The 16216-nt window shown below is 41.4% G+C and overlaps 1 pseudogene; it reads right to left on the bottom strand.

The window, feature by feature from the left end:
• Window positions 1–4517: 4517 nt before the first annotated feature.
• LOC127193734 (mitogen-activated protein kinase 6-like) lies at window positions 4518–6753 on the bottom strand (annotated as a pseudogene).
• Window positions 6754–16216: the final 9463 nt, after the last annotated feature.

The following is a 16216-nucleotide window of genomic DNA, read 5'->3' as shown; positions in this document are numbered from 1 at the left end:
TTTCATTGTCCCCATTGGTCTAAGGACTCTGTTTTCAACTAAGAGGAGGGCTGAAGAGCAACAGCAGGTGGAAGCCATACCAGGCACTATTTCCCTTGAAAGCCCACCCTTGATCTCTTCTTCCACATTCCATTTGTTGGAAGTGAGTTATACAATCCAGTGCATGTTCAAGGAAAGAGAATTAGACCCCATCTTTTGATAGAAGGAGTATCCAAATCCAGAACTTTACAAACCTACTTAAAAACCACCACATCGTTCTTTCCTTTACCTGTGTAAGCTCTCTTTATTTTCCTTCCAAGTTCTGCTTCCTTGATAAGGCCTTAGCTCATCAATATTTTTCTGATCAGAGCATACAAGTGAATTGAAAATCTCGAAGAATGGGTGGTGGTGTTCCTTACAGTTCCAGTGGGCGGATCTCCAAACCATCTCATTTCTGGGCCTCTCTATTCTCTCAGGATCTATGTACTCACCAAACCCAACCACACATGACTCTTCCTCTTGTGAAGATGTTATGCCTTGTTCCAGTTTCTCCCAGCTTGAATGTCCTCTTCCTTGGTACTTTGTGTGTCCAGAAAGAAAGTCATTTAGTAACCTCTCAGATACCCTGTGTTGTTTTCAGAGCGCAACAAGTCTGTTTTCCTTTTCTGTCTTCAATTTTTAGCTTCTATGTGAAGTACAATTGGTCACTTATAGGGTAATTGTTGGACCAGGCAATGCATTTGAGACAAAGTTTTACAGGTAAAGTTGTTTTAAAAGTTTAACATATCCTTATACGATGCTCATAGGCTAGCCTTTAAAATGCCTCCTTGGAAGAAATTTTAGACATCATTTACTGCTCCTGCTTCAATCCTAAGCATGTATTGACTGTTAGACAAACATGGCGTAGATATTGTAACACGATTGGAGATCACAAATCAATACAAGAGGGTAACTGCCTGCTAAGAAGTCCTTTCTCTGTTGTTCTCTTAAATGATAGCCATTTCAAAGCACTTGAGAGAGTTAAACATTTTTTTTTCTTAATCTGAGACTAACTGTACAATAGCAAAGGAAATCACTTCAAGCTGATAACTAGTTTCTTCCTTGGCCACATCACCTAATTGCATAGTAGCTTACAATACTGTCCCTGAAAGTGTCCCTGAAAGTGTTACGTGTCCTTGTGTAGCCCTAGATGGACATCCTTGGAGACCTGGCTTCCAAGTGTTTCTTGTTTTGCTTTCCAGAAGTCCTTAATGAGGTGAGAGAGCAAGTCTTTGCAATGAAACACTGCAGCTGGTCCAGCTATGCTTCCATAAATGTGTACTAAAAACTCATGAAATAGTCATGAGAGTGACCCCAAGAAAACCTTTGGCCATGCATAACTGAATCACTGTTCCCCGAAGAAATCACAGGGTCAGAGTCGAAGCTGCCTGAAGCAGAGCTTATGGGACATGAGGCATTTTCTGTAGGGCAGGTAGGCTGAAATTTTCTTTGTCAAAATCAGTACCTGGAATGAGCTCCAATAAACAGTGTAAGTGACATTACTTGACACGAAGAAAATAATATAATGGTAGTTTTAGACCTGAAACTTTCAGTCTACTAGATAGAGGATCTTGCTTGAATTAAATCACTGGACTAAGCTCTCCAGGGTTAGGCAGCTGTGACTTCTGACCTTGGGCTCCAGCTACAGATTTTTGTGTTTTGTTTTTTTTTTCTTTACAGAAGAGTTCATCCAATACAGTATAGTCTCTGGAGACATAAAATAAAATTCACCATTTTAAAAAATGGGCAAATTCCCCTAATGGATAAAAGGAAAGTTATTCAAAGGCAATATTGCATGCAATTTTATAGGTTGAAGTGTGTGTGTGTGTGTGTGTGTGTGTGTGTGTGTGTGTGTGTGTACCAGAAATCAATGGATATTAGGTGTCTTTCTTAGTCACTTTTCACCTTATTGTTTGAGTCACAGGTCTCTTACAACCTGGATGGAAGTAACTAATTTGGTAAGATTAGCTGGCCAGCAATTCTCTTGTCCTTATCTCTCTATGCTTAGGTTACAGAAGCTCTCCTGATGCACCAGAAATTCTACATGGGTTTTGGGAATTTGAGCTAAGCTCCTTATGAGTTCAGAAAAAGTGATTTACTGTCTGAATCATCTTCCTAGATGCCCTCAACCATTGCTAAATTTTAATTTTCAGTCAGAAGCAGGAAGAAAGCAAACATTATGATAAATCTGAAGTATTCCATAGTCATCACTTCCTTCACTCTCTTCCTCATACTGGTCTGGGTCACAGTCATTTCTTTACAAATCTTATCACACAATACTTCAAGATATTTTATTTACCTAGAGATGTTGGTAGTGCAGCGACTGAGGTTTTCTTTATCCTACGTCTCTGACAACAGATAATAAATTCTACCTTAAAAGTGATAGCAAATCATAATAAAATGAGGGTGTTAGCTATTAAAAACAAGGAAATCTTGGAGTTTTCAGGCAAATGGATGGGACTAGAAACAATCATCCTGAATGAGGTAACTCAAACCCAGAAAGACATGCATGGTATATATTCACTTATACGTGCATATTAGCCCAACATAGATGTTCTCTGAAAGACTCTACCCAGCAGGGGATCGGGACAGATGCTGGGACTCACTGCTAGACTCTGGGCAGAGCACTAAGAGTGGTATGGAAAAATGGGAGGATGGGAGGATCCAGAGGGTTTAGGAGCCCAACAAGGAGACCATCAAGGCCAGCAGATCTGGACCCAGGGAGCCTACACAAACTGATGCACCAACCAAGGAAAATTCATGTAGTGAACCTAGACCCCCTGTTCAGATATAACCAATGGACAGCTCATTCTCCATGGTTGTGGGTTTGTGGGGAGAGTGGAGACTACCTCTGACATGAACTCCGGTGCCCTCGATTTGATAACTTCCCCTTTGGCACGGAGGTCTGGCGGCACACAGAGGAAGGGAAAACAGGCTATCCAGGTGAGACCTGATAAACTGTGGTCATATGGTGGAGGAGGTCCCCATTTTTTAGAGATCTAGGGGAGTGGAATAGGGTGGAAGAGGAGGGAGAGTGGGAAGAGGAAGATACAAATGAGGGGATAACAATCAGGATGTAATCTGAATAAATTATAATAAATTAAAAACAACAACAACAAAATAAAAGTGGTAGGGTCTTTTATGTTTTATAGTCACAAAAAGAGGTAGGAATGAAAACTTGGAAAGAGAGAGGGAAATTTTTGCTTACTCCTTTGCTTTAAAGGGGCAAGTGCTTAGAGGAAGTAATGGTGTTAGCATTTTTATGTAAATTAATTAATTAACCACAAGGTGTCTCTTATTAAAATACAGAGACATCCACAGGGATTTAAATGTCTTCCTTTTACATTTTAATTTTTTGCTGGCCATCTTTATTTGTCTTTTCCCTTCAAATAAGATAACCAAGGATACAGACAGGATTCAGCAAAATAAAACAAAACAAACTCTAAAAGACTGAGAAGCTACATGTTACATTTAACCTAATTTTATTCATGCTTGCCTAGAGATGGGAAATATACCATTCAATAAAAACATACAGTAAAAACAGGGGCAGGGGTGGGAAGAGGCTTATTTACTCCCATGCACCTTAATTACTCCCATGCACACAAGTCTAACATTACAAGTTAAAAAAAAAAAAAAACCACCATTAATACTTCTAGGAGCATTTTATAATAAATTCCTAATTTTTCTTTGTAGATAGATCAAGCACCTCCAAAATATGGATTCCTATACACAGTGAGTACTTTACTTAACGTACATGGGTACACGGAATGCTCAGAGCAAGCTAATATCACATCATCAGCTTGTCAGGCAACAAACCGTAGTGCCAAGTGGAAAAAGGGGCAGTTGCAAATAAACTGAAAAACTAAGTTATCTTTTACAATCAAATACAGAAAATATACTGATTTGCTAAAAATAAATAAGATGTGATATATTTAACACTTCACTATAAAGGACAAATACCAGGACATTTATAAATGTGAACGAGTCTCAGTAGTTTACTACAATAAACGCTGGCCAGATAGAAATGCATATGCCATGGAGCGCTGTGGGTGGCTTATGTTTTACCACATACTTTTGTTACCTTGAGGTAGATAACAGATGTGATACCATGTGTCTTAAGAAATGTGTACAGTATGAAAAACTTGAAAATACTAATGAATGAAAAATGTTTCAGGAAAAACAGATCTTTTCATGCAATTATGTAGTCTCACTGTGTAAGTTTCACGGCAAGGTTTGTTTCCCATGACGCAGGTCACTGGTCTATGAGAACGCCTGCTTATCCTAGCGCGTCCTGTCTCCTCCTGCCCCGTCTACTCTATTCTGTGTGTGTGTGTGCAAATGACATGCCAGGTCAAATGAAAATGTCTGCACTAACCGAGAACCAAGAAAAATCCTTGCAAATTAACGACACCTTCTGATTCAAGTTAAAAAAAAAAACATTATTGATAAAAGAAAAGACAACACATTTCATGAAGAACAAAGAAACGTCTGCTCAGTGTTTAGTTCGGGTGGTTTAGAATGCTGCTGTATGTCTTGTGAGGGATTTGAGGGGAAGATTTCATAGCGGAAGGTGTTAACGCGGCCTAGATAGACTTAAGGGGGGACCTCACTAGACTGTGGAACTGAGGGGTGCCTATGGATTCTAGCTGCTTGCTCAGGAGGAACTCCCCCACTGCCATTCAGAAGCCCCGCTCCTCGCCCTCCCTCCCCACGCTTCCGCTTCCCATCCTCCACTGGCTCAGTTTCTATCACTTCGGAGTCTTCCTTCCTGCTAAAGAACTTGTCCAGGTAGCTGGTGTGCATGCTGTCCTTCTCCTCGTGCTCGTCCCTCCTGACCTCACAACAGAACTGCCGGATGAGGAAGCACTCCTCCCCGCTGCTCACACTCAGGAACTGGCAGTCCCGTGCGAGGACTGCGACCAGGCTCCCAGCTGAGCCAAATTAGCCATTCCCTTTTCTTGCTTCTCTCTGCTCACTGACTTGGATATCAAGCTTTTCAGTTCTAGCCGGGACACTGAGCTATTCAAGTCATTTAACTTGTCAACTACATCGGCAGGCTCATGTTGGGAGCTGAGCTGAAGAGTCCCTGCGATGAAGGAGTCAAAGTCAAAGGCCTGGCTCTTGTCCCTCTCCTTCTCAGCCAGCTGCTGAGATGCTTCCTCCAGCACCATCTGTGCTTTCACCAAGCCGGTCCTCTCACACTTTGACTTGCATTTCTTATCGGACTTTTCTTTACTTTGCTCTTTCCAGTTGGAAAGGTCTATAAGTTTGGGCTCATAGTAATGGTTAACCTCACTCTCCCTCCACACCAAGTTATCTAAATATGATGGCGACCGTGTTTTGTGGCTACACGCCAGATGACAGTACTTGTTCTCATGGCGATCCGGGTACTACCAGCCAGGCTCAGCAGAGGAGCTATTGTCAAAGGCAGGGTCCTCTAGATACTTCTCTCAGTCTCCATCCAAGTATTTTCTAGGATCAATTTGAACTTCCTCTTTGTTGATGACATCAGAGCTCTTGGGATCAATATCAAAGTTGTTATGAACAGGCCAGTCATGCTCCGACAACTGACAATCATGATACCTTTCCCAGTTATAAATGTGACTATGTGTTTCATCCATAAGCAAAATGTCATACACTTCATCCTCTATGTGAAAAGGATGGCTGGAAATTGGCTCATTCGTTGGAAAAGAGTAGATGCTCCTGTAAAGGGTGGGGAAGTGCGTCCTCTGCTGTCAGCCGGTCCGCCGGGCTTGAACATCAGAATCTGCTCCAGGAAACCCAGTGCTTCGTGACTAATTCCCAGAAGCAGCTGAGTTAGCGATTTGTGTTGCTCAGTCATGTCGTTTCTAATGTAAACTGGGATCTCGCTGAGAAGCTCCTGCCGATCTTCCTCATGCGCAACAGGCATGGGCTCTAAGATCAGCTGCATCTGTTCAAGTTCATGTGCACCTGCAAAGAGGGTTTTCCCAGTCAGCATTTCAGCAAAGATGCAGCCTGTAGCCCACATGTTAAGGGCTTTAGTATAGTTAATAGGAGACAGTAAAAGCCGTGGAGATCTGTACCATTTGGTAACCAATCCTTCAGAAAGATGACCCTTATGGAAATAATGAGGATCCATGATCTGTACCAGACCAAAGTCACGTATCTTCAGCACCAAGTCTTCAGTGTTAATGAAAAGATTAGCTGACTTGAGATCTCTGTGCAGCACATTTGCAGAATGGATATACTTGAGCCCACGTAGCAGCTGACACATGAAAAGCCTGGCATGCTCTTCCAGTAAAGGGCCCTGCTCCAGCGTGTTGGCCAAGTCTGTCTCCATGCACCCGTGAATGATGTAAATGCTGTTCAGCTCCATGAGGGAGCCCACGTCATCTGTTAACTGGCTTCCGCTGGGACCAAGAATTTCAAACACTTTCACAATGTTATCATGGTCAAGACTTCTAATAATTTTGATTTCACAGAGTGCATGCTTGACGCTCTGGGAATCGGTGAGGACAATTTTCTTGATGGCTACTCTTTTGTCACAGTCATTGTCTACAGGAGGAAAACAAAACAAAACAAAACAAAACAAAACAAAGCAAAACAAAACAAACAAAAAAAAACCAGGCCATTGCCTCCACAGCCCAATGGTTTTAAGTCCATGTACCTAGAGCCCAGATCAAAACCATGAATGTTCATGAGACTTTCAAATTTCTCCGCCATTTTGAAACCTTTACAATTGCCTTTTTCCTTCAAATTGTTGAACTTGTGTAAACAAGGAAGAAAACTGGCACCGAAATGAAAGATCTCTCAGAAAGGGAGAAAACCAAGTACGTTTCCACAGCACGATGCTTTCTTGATGTTCGTTGCAGATGCCAACCAGGCCTGCTGAATTCCCCTCAGACTTAAAGCTCAAAAATCTCTATTCATATTGAGAATTAACAAGATTGCAGGGCTCATAGTTCAAGGAAGGGCAGTAACCTTGCAGACATTTAAAGAAAACACTCAAGAAACTCAAACAGAATGAAATGACATACTGTGCACTCAGATTTACTATGCTACTGACCTAACATGACACAAAACTGTGAATAAATATGCACCCGGTGGGCCTCCGTGGACATCCTCTCACAGTGCAGATACATTCAGTGTTGGACTGGTCCTGAGCAGCATCCTTAGGTGCTGGGAAGCACTCCTTCCTTTGCTTCCTCTCTTCCTTTGTAGCTCTATATCAACAGGAAGCCCTGGAGATGGTGGCGAACAGATATCTCTTGTTAGTGATCACATGGCTCCAGCTCACCATAATCACAATCAAAGCCACCCTCCATCTTACGCTGATACAATGGGACCTCTCCAACTCATGGAGAGAATGCGAGGCCCAAGGACACCCCAAAGGTCGCCTCAGGTCTCCAGCTGTGCTGGCTGCAGAGGCAGAGTCTCCAGGCTCTCACTTTGCCACAGTCGCTGCTACATAACCCCAACCCGCGAGAGAGCTACAGTTTAATTTAAAGAACTTTATACATGCATACAATTCGTTTTGATCATATTCACTCTCCATCCCTCCCACACTCTCCGTCCCCTCCTCTGAACTTCATGACCTACATTTAATGACACACCAAGTTTAGTTTGTGTTGCTCATGTACTCAGGCATATGGGGCCTTGCCTCAGAGGATGTTTGACTTACCAAAGGCCAAATCCTTTAATAACGTTGGATCTGTTTCTTCCCAGCAGTCATCACTTGTCACATCAAGAAATAGAGGCTCCCAATTCCCTCCCTGATCCATGCTAGAATATTAATTGGTTTGGCCTGGTGCAGGCAATACAAGTGCACTGGTCTTCTCATGTCCAGAATACAGTGTCTCAGCTCAGTCCTTCCTGACCTCTGGCTCTTAGACCTTTCAGCTCACTCTTCCACCATGGTCCCTAGACCTTTAAGGAGAGATACCCAAAGGCACTTATTCTCTTCCTTTGACCAGTTGTGAGTTTAAGCACTTCCCACCACGCAAGGTAACTTCTCTAAGAGCTGCACTGATCTATGCTTGAAGAGATACAAATTTAGTTTTATATTGTCCATTTAGAGAAATGATAGCAGTAGATTAATTACTGGGACAGTAAGTTCCCTGGCCAAGGTTTCTTCACCAGATTTATAGTACCAGGCATAGGAAACTTAAATCCCATCCCCCAATCACATTCATACCACTATGGCACTCTTGGACCATCTGTTCTGTGAACTGAAAGGCTGGTAGACATAATAAGTTATGTCCATGTTTGGAGGAGTACAAAGGGTGTATTTTAACTGTGACTGTGTTTCTGCTACCATTAAAATATCTTCCATGACATCCTCAGTCATTTCACCAAGTTCTGCCTCTTTCCCCAACTCTAAACTACGAACTAGATCTTCTTCTTCTTCTTGCTGCTTTGTTTATTCCCATCTATAAACGAAACTTACAAATTCAAAAGGAGAGAATGAAGAGTCATCAAGGTTAAGAAGCAATGATAGATTAAAATAATCGAAGGAACGTAGACACTAGTTAATTCATAGATATCTTTTTTCCTGTTCATTGTGTCATTCATTTTAAATTATTGAGCATATAGTTTACAATTAACTATGAAGATCATAAAAATAAATCAAATTAGATAGGTAATACAAAGAATACAATGCTATGTAATGTAGCACAATAAATTTAAGCACAATTTAAACATCTACTGAACTAATTCTATAATGCAGTTTAGGGGTAGTGCTGGTAATTGATTAAGGATACATTGCTAACTCTATTAATATGAAAGAAACCCCTCTTGGTTAAATATGTTTTTCTAAACAGAATGTAGAGGCATTTAAAAATTATTACCTGAAAAGTAGATATGTGTACAATTTACCTGAAGATACCAAAACTGAACAAAAAAGAGACAGTAACAAAAGTTATTGTAAGCCTTATTGAGTCTCTGTGAGATGAGACAGATATTCCATTTGAATCATGCTAATAAATGGGCTCTCTGGTAACAGAACTATGATTGGATACAATTAATTAATTAATTTACTTTACATCCTGATTGTAGCACCCTCCTTCCTCTACTCCCAGTCCGGCCCTCTCTTCCTCTTCCCTGACCCACCTTCCCTATTCCTCAAAAAAGAGGAGCTCCACCCACCCGCATACCACCGCTCATCAAGTTGAATCAGGACTGAGCAAGTCCTTTTCTCTTGTGGCCTGTCAAGGCAGCCCCACAGAGTAGAAGAGGGAGTGGTCAAAAAGCAGGCAACAGAGTCCATGTCACAGACAACCCACACTCCCCTTACTAAGGGGAGCCACATGAAGCTTGAGCTGCTCATCTGCTAAATCTGCATTAGGCGGCCTAGGTCCAGTCCATGCATGGTCCTTGGTTGGTGTTTCCATCTCTGCAAGCCACCCTGGGCCATGGATAGTTGGGCTCTGTTGGTCTTCTTGTGGAGCTCTTGTCACCTCCAGGTCTTTCTATCCTTCCCCTTACTTTTCCACAAGACTCTTTACATGTCACCCAATGTTTGGCTGTGAGTCTCAGCATCTGTTTTGATCTACTACTGGGTGGAGTTTTTCAGAGGACAGCTATGTTAGGCTCCTGTCTGTAAGCTTAGCATAATGTAGTTAATAATGTCAAGAGTTGGCTCTCTCTCATGGGGTGGGTCTCAAGTTGAGACAGGCATTGGTTGGACATTCCCTCAATATCTGTTCTATCTTTATCCATGAACATCTTGAAATTCCATCAACAAAATCAACCATATAAACAAACTGAAAGAAAAAACAAAGACCTGGAAAAAGCATTTGACAAAATTCAACACCCCTTCATATTGAAAGTCTTGGAAAGATCAGGGATACAGGGCTCATTCCTAAACATAATAAAGCCGATAGATAGCAAGCCTATAGCCAACATCAAATTAAATTGAGAGAAACTTAAAGCAATCCCACTGAAATCAGGGACTGCCCACTCTCACCTTATCTCTTCAATATAGTACTTGATGTCCTAGCCAGAACAGTAAAACATCAAAAGGAGATCAAGGGGATGCAAATTGGAAAGGAAGAAACCAAAATATCACTATTTTCAGATGGTATCATAGTATACATAAGTAACCCCAAAATTTCCACTGAAGAACTCTTAAAGTTGATAAACACCTTCAGCAAAGTGGCTGAATACAAAATTAATTCAAACAACAAAGGGACTGAGAAAGAAATTAGGTAGGATTAACATAGTAAAATTGGCCATCTTACCAAAAGCAATTTACATATTCAATGCAACTCCCATCAAATACCACCACAATCCTTTATAGACCTTGAAAGAACAATTCTAAACTTCATATAGAAAAACAAAAAACCCAGAATAGCTAAAACAATCCTAAACAATAAAAGAGGTTCTGGAGTTACCTCCATCCCTGACTTCAAGCTATGCTACAGAGCAATAGTAATAAAACCTGCATGATACTGGCATAGAAATAGACTGGTTAATCAATATAATCAAATTGAAGACTTGGTAATAAACCGACACACCTATGGACAGTTGATTTTTGACAAAGTCACTAAAACCATACAATGGAAAAAAGAAAGCATATTCACCAAATGGTGCTAGTCTAACTGGATGTCTACATTAGATGCAAATAAATCCATACTTAGCACCCAGTACAAAACTCAAATCAAAATGGATCAAAGACCTCAACATAAAACCAGAAACTAAGTCTATTAGAAGAGAAAGTGGGGGAGAGCCTTGAATTCATTATGCCTCCCTCTTTTTAAAAACAACCACACACTTATTACTAGCTTAATTGGCCAAATGCCTATAAAAGTTTAGGACTGGGGAAAATGCAAGTGGTACCTTGAAAGAATCTTTGTCAAGAGGGGTTCTGGAAACTTCTCCAAAGCTCTAGGTCACTTTCTGTTCAGAAAGGAAGAGAACACTCTCCTGGATCCAGCCATGAGCCCCAATCTGAGAGCAGTGTCTAATTCTCATGCTGTGTATGTGGAGATGGAAAAATGTCTACTTTTGGATGATTTCTGCCTAACTGAGGTCCTGTGGCTTCACCTCTGACCATCAATGATCTATGACAAGAATTTAACAAGCCTGAACTTGCCCAGTAGCCTGGACCTCATATGTCTGTAATAATCTTTTCTATACAAATAGGGAACCATGAGACAGTCAGTCAGAAGTTGGTACCAGGGACTGGGGTATTGCTGTGATGGGATGGGCTGACTGTGCTTTTGTTTGGAGGAATGTGAAATGCTTTTGAACTTTGGACTAGAAAAGCAGTTGACCATTTAAGTGGGGCTTAATGGTGTATAATGCTAGGAGTATGGAAGGCGGTAGTGCTGAGGGTGATTGGAACTGTGGGGGTCCAGCTCACGAGGTTTCAGAGGGGTATAATATTAGTATGTGGCCATCTTGTGCTATTTCAACAAAGAATGTAGCTGCTTTTTGCCTTGTCCAAAAAAAAAAAAAAAAAAAAAAAAAAAAAAAAAAAATCTGCCTGAGACTGAATTGAAGTGTTATAGATTAACATCTTCAGCAGAGAAGATTTCCAGACAGCCTCATATTGATGGTGCTGCTTGGTTACTAATGGCCGTACTTCACACTTGATCTATAGTGAAAAGGAGGAAGCTGAGCAAGGAAAGATACAGTGTACAGTTTGAGAAGAAAAGACATCAGGGAGTGTAAAGAAGCTAAGACCTGCATTCAAGGAGATGAACATATTAAAGGAAAAGCTGATGTTAAATGGAATAAAGGGAGTGGTGACCCCGGGGCTAGACTCCTCCCAGCTAAGCTTCTAATGTATAAAAAGGAATTAAAGAAACATTGGGAGGTGGCTGTGGTGGTGCACACTCTTTAACACCAGCATTTGGGAGGCAGAGACAGGCACATCTCCAAGTTGAAAGCCAGCCTGGTCTACAGATCAAGTTCCAGGACAGTCAAGTCTAGGTAGTGAAGAAAACCATTGAAAAATAGAAAGCTGAAAGCTGGTGAAAATGTATTTGAACAAGGGGGAGGATCGTGTTCCAGCCCCAGCTTGAAGCAACAGAGCTTGGCAGTTTTGGTTATGTGGTTCTGTCTTTAGAGACAAGGATACAAGAAAGAGGTTATGACTAAGGAAATCTGCTGAGGCCAGGTTTTGGCAGGTATGCCCCTGCAAGGCGGCCGCAGAGAAGCCATTGCATGAAGTTGTGAGGTGGAGTCTGGATTGCCATGGAGACCCCAAGATGTTAGGGATGCCTGAGTCCTGGGGTACCAGCCAAGGGGAGTTGCTAACAGGCAGTGGAACCAGCTCAAGAGAAAGAAGTGTGTTGCCGTCAACCAAACTGAAAAGGAGTTGGAGATCTCCGAAGTTGGAGCACTTCGACATCAGACATGGAGATGCAGAGTTTGGAGTTTGCCCAGATGGCTTTGCTCTTCCTTTGTTCTAGTATGATCTCATTATTGTCCCTTTTTACCTTTTTGGGGGTGGTAATGTATATCCTGTACCATTATATATTGGAAGTATATGATTACAGTTAAGAGATTGCATGAGACTACAAAGAGACTTTGAACTTTGGACTTTTAGACAGTGGTGACACTGTGATAAACTAAATGCATTTTGCATTATGATATTGCAACAAGCCTGTGAAGACAAGGAGTGGAATGTGGTGGTTTGAATGAAAATGGCCACCGTAGTCCAACAGGAAATAGTACTATTAAGAGGTGTGGCCCTGTGGGAGTAGGTCTGGCCTTGTTGGAAGAAGTATGCCACTGCGGGTGGGTTTTAGACTCTCAAGCCAGGTTCAGTGGCTTGTTCTCTCTTCCTGCTGCCAGATGATCCATATGTAGAACTCTCATGTAACTCTCAAGCACCATGTCTGCCCACATGCTGCCATGCCTCTGAACTATAAGCCAACCCCAACTAAATGTTTTCCATTACAAGAGTTACCATAGTCATGGCTTCTGTTCACAGCAATAAAATCCTGAGACACACATCATTCTCAAGAGAAAGATAGATGATAGATATATAGATAGATAGATAGATAGATAGATAGATAGATAGAATGTGTTTTTACCCTTCTGTATATTTGTCTCATGCCTTCATCCTTTTTTACCCACCCAGATTTGTGCCTCCTTTTAATTTTTAAACCCATCAAGTATTGCTGGTGCTGCCCATGTATTTTTGCATGTGTGGTCTTCCACTGGAAAGTGGTTGATCTCCCAGGGCCCATACCATAACGAAACCCAACCTTTCCTCTATCTGAAGCTATGAATTGCCAACTCCTTCTTACTCCTCAGGGTAAGATTCCATGCTCAACTCTCCTTCGTATGTTGAAATTTTGTCTGTGTGTTTGCATAGACCTTGTGCACTAGGAGTCAGTTGCTTTGAGTTCAAATGTGTGAATGCCCTGCTATATCCAGAAAACACTCTTTCTTTGTAACCATCCATTGCCTTTAATTTTTTAATCTTTCTCTCTTCTTTTCCTCAATGATCTCTGTGCCATGGGAGAAAGTGATGCGACATAGATGGCCTATCTAGCTCTTAGAATAACACTGCATCTTATTCTCTGAACCAAGACCACTTGTGGGCAGCTGTAAATCACCACCCACTGAAATAAAGAAGCTTCTCTGGTGAAGGCTGACAAAGGTACTAATCTATAGGCATAATGCTAACTCAGCAGAAGTCCATTTAGTAAAGTAATGGTAGTAGGATCCAGCTAGCCACAGGTCCCTGACAAAGGTGCCATGTATGAGTTTCATCTTAAGGATTAGCCATTAAATCCAATGAGAAAGTATGTGGCTTATTCCTGGGACACTCATGCCACTCTTGTACTGATGGGAATGACTTGCCAGACCATTAATTGTAGCTTGCATGGTTCACAGCTGGATAAGATTAGTAATTACTTTCTCTTTCCGTAGCCCACACAACACATTTTCCCACTATGAGGGCTCGCCAGAAGAGATAAAGCTTAGAGCTCAGTGCCAGCTTGAAATTTCCATGGTCTATGGCTCAAATGTGTAGGTCTATCCTGATGTTACGGACGGTAACCAAGAGCATTGGCCCTAGCCTTTACTTTGTCAGTTGGCAGAAGAAAGCAATTGAAGCCAAAAAATGAACTTGCTAGAAATTTATCTGAATTTTATATTTTTTAAAATTAAATTTCTTTGGAGAATTTTGTACCTGAATATTGTATTTATGTGATTTCTATGTCTCCCTCTCCTAATTCAAGTCTCCCTGTGACCACCTCCACTTCTTTTCAAATTCATAACCTCTCTTAAATTATCATTGTTATGTATACAGACATAAACACATGTATTTATAAACACAATGTGTTGAGTCCATTTAGTATGACACACACACACACACACGTGTGATCATCAGTTTTCACTAAGTTGTGTGTATATTTGCTAACAGTTGATATCTGGTTGTTTGCCAAATATGAAGTATGATTGATATGAGAGATTTAGAAACAAATGAGGCCCGTGTGGTTTCCACTCAGGGTGTTGGAGAAAGAGGGTGGGACTTTGAGATCACTGCTCTGCATTAACATGCAGCCTCCATTCTTACTGGGCTTACATAGCCAACTATGGTCAATGGTTGCCCAGAGCACTACAATGTCACGCCGTCAGGATTCCATTTTGTATAAATTCCTGATGGCATTCCAGGCTTCGGAAAGTTTTCTGTTAGCTGTTATCACATTTTAATTAAAAAACAGACTCAAGTTGCTGTTCAAAAAACTTGTTTTAGCAGCAGCTTGGTAAAAAATTAAAACAGTTTGAAAAACAACAGTTTTGCGTATATATAACTTATAGCCAATAATCGCAGCCTTTGGCTTGTATAGAAGGCAGCAGAGAACACCTCCGTTTCTAGCCTTCGCTTGATTTTTTTTCACATGGCTAAGAAAATTGCCCAGATTACTTAATTGGCAGGTATGACGGGTGGCAGAAAGCAGTTTATCTTTCTCTTATAAAATTGGTGGCACTAAGAGGGATAATTTCATCAGCCTATAGTTGCCCCATTGGCTGTCTCTCACTGTGGCTTTCACAGAGTTTTCTGTGTGTCTTTCATCACTTCTACAATCTCTCATTGTGTAGTTAAGGCGGCCTTACATTCCTGTGGTGAATATGCACACCTTCCTATAGTGCCATAAAGAGAGTGGGATCATTTTAAAAGTACAAAGAATTTTGTTCTTTTTGATTTTGGTGCCAAGTCCTATAGAGCTTTTCCTAGGCAAAAAAAAGTAGAAGTGCATAAAACAATGGGCTGCTCTTGAGTCTCATGGCGAAGAACTCTCAGCTCCTGTTGTTGACGTCAGAAAACATACTCTGGAAACATTCTCACAGTATGCTTGTGAGCTTAGCCTCACACGGTAACCATGATGGAGGTACTTGTTGTATTTCCAATTGTCATGTATGGAGGCTGAGGTTAACAAGAGGTAGAGGGGGAATGACCAAGGGAAGAATGTCTAGCATTAGCCCTATGTATTTGTCTCTAGCTGTGCCAACTACAACCCAGAGAAAGCTGCAGGAATGGCACAGGGAGCTCTGTGCTTGAGATACACACACTAGGTTGGATTCTGTGTAAGAGCATTTATAGTAATTAGCAAAGCCTCAATGCCATGCTTTCTCTGCATCTGTTAACTCATTCCTTGGCATCACAGTGATTTGGGGAAGAAGTTGTTATTCTTTATCATAGAGGAAAACATACAACCAAAGATTGAGAACCATGAGATCTGAATTTAGACTCAGTTTTTCTACTAATGACCTGCATTCTTTTGTGCAAGCCTTTCTGTGACTTCTGACCTTGGTTTCTGTCATCATGTCTGTAAGACAGGGCAGAATGCCTCATAACTGCAACTTTTTACTTGACAATAGAGATTAAATGACCTCTGTCTTCCATTTCTCAGCATCTCTAAGAATCTGAAAACATGGGAGTTAGTTAGCTTAACTTCTGCAGCCATCCAAGGGGCAAGCCTCTGGGCTCACCTGCAAGAGATAATCTGGATTGACCTCTGGACATGCCTGTAAGTGGTTTTCTCGACTAAATTAACTGAAGTGAGGAAAAACCCACCCAGAATGTGGGCAGTATCCCCCTACCATCAGGCCAGATCTAAGGTCTGAGGGAAGAGCTTGTGCCTTTAGCCTGCTTGGCATCTGTCCTTCCTCAGCAGGGAGTCTGCCTACTCCATCGCTGCCTTCTTTCAGATTCACCTGTTACATCAGAATCCACCTTCTACAGCCTTCCAAT

This window comes from Acomys russatus, chromosome 9 (assembly GCF_903995435.1).
Source record: "Acomys russatus chromosome 9, mAcoRus1.1, whole genome shotgun sequence".
NCBI lineage: Eukaryota > Metazoa > Chordata > Mammalia > Rodentia > Muridae > Acomys > Acomys russatus.
Note: the sequence above shows the minus strand (reverse complement) of the source record. Positions and strands in the feature narration are given on the sequence as shown.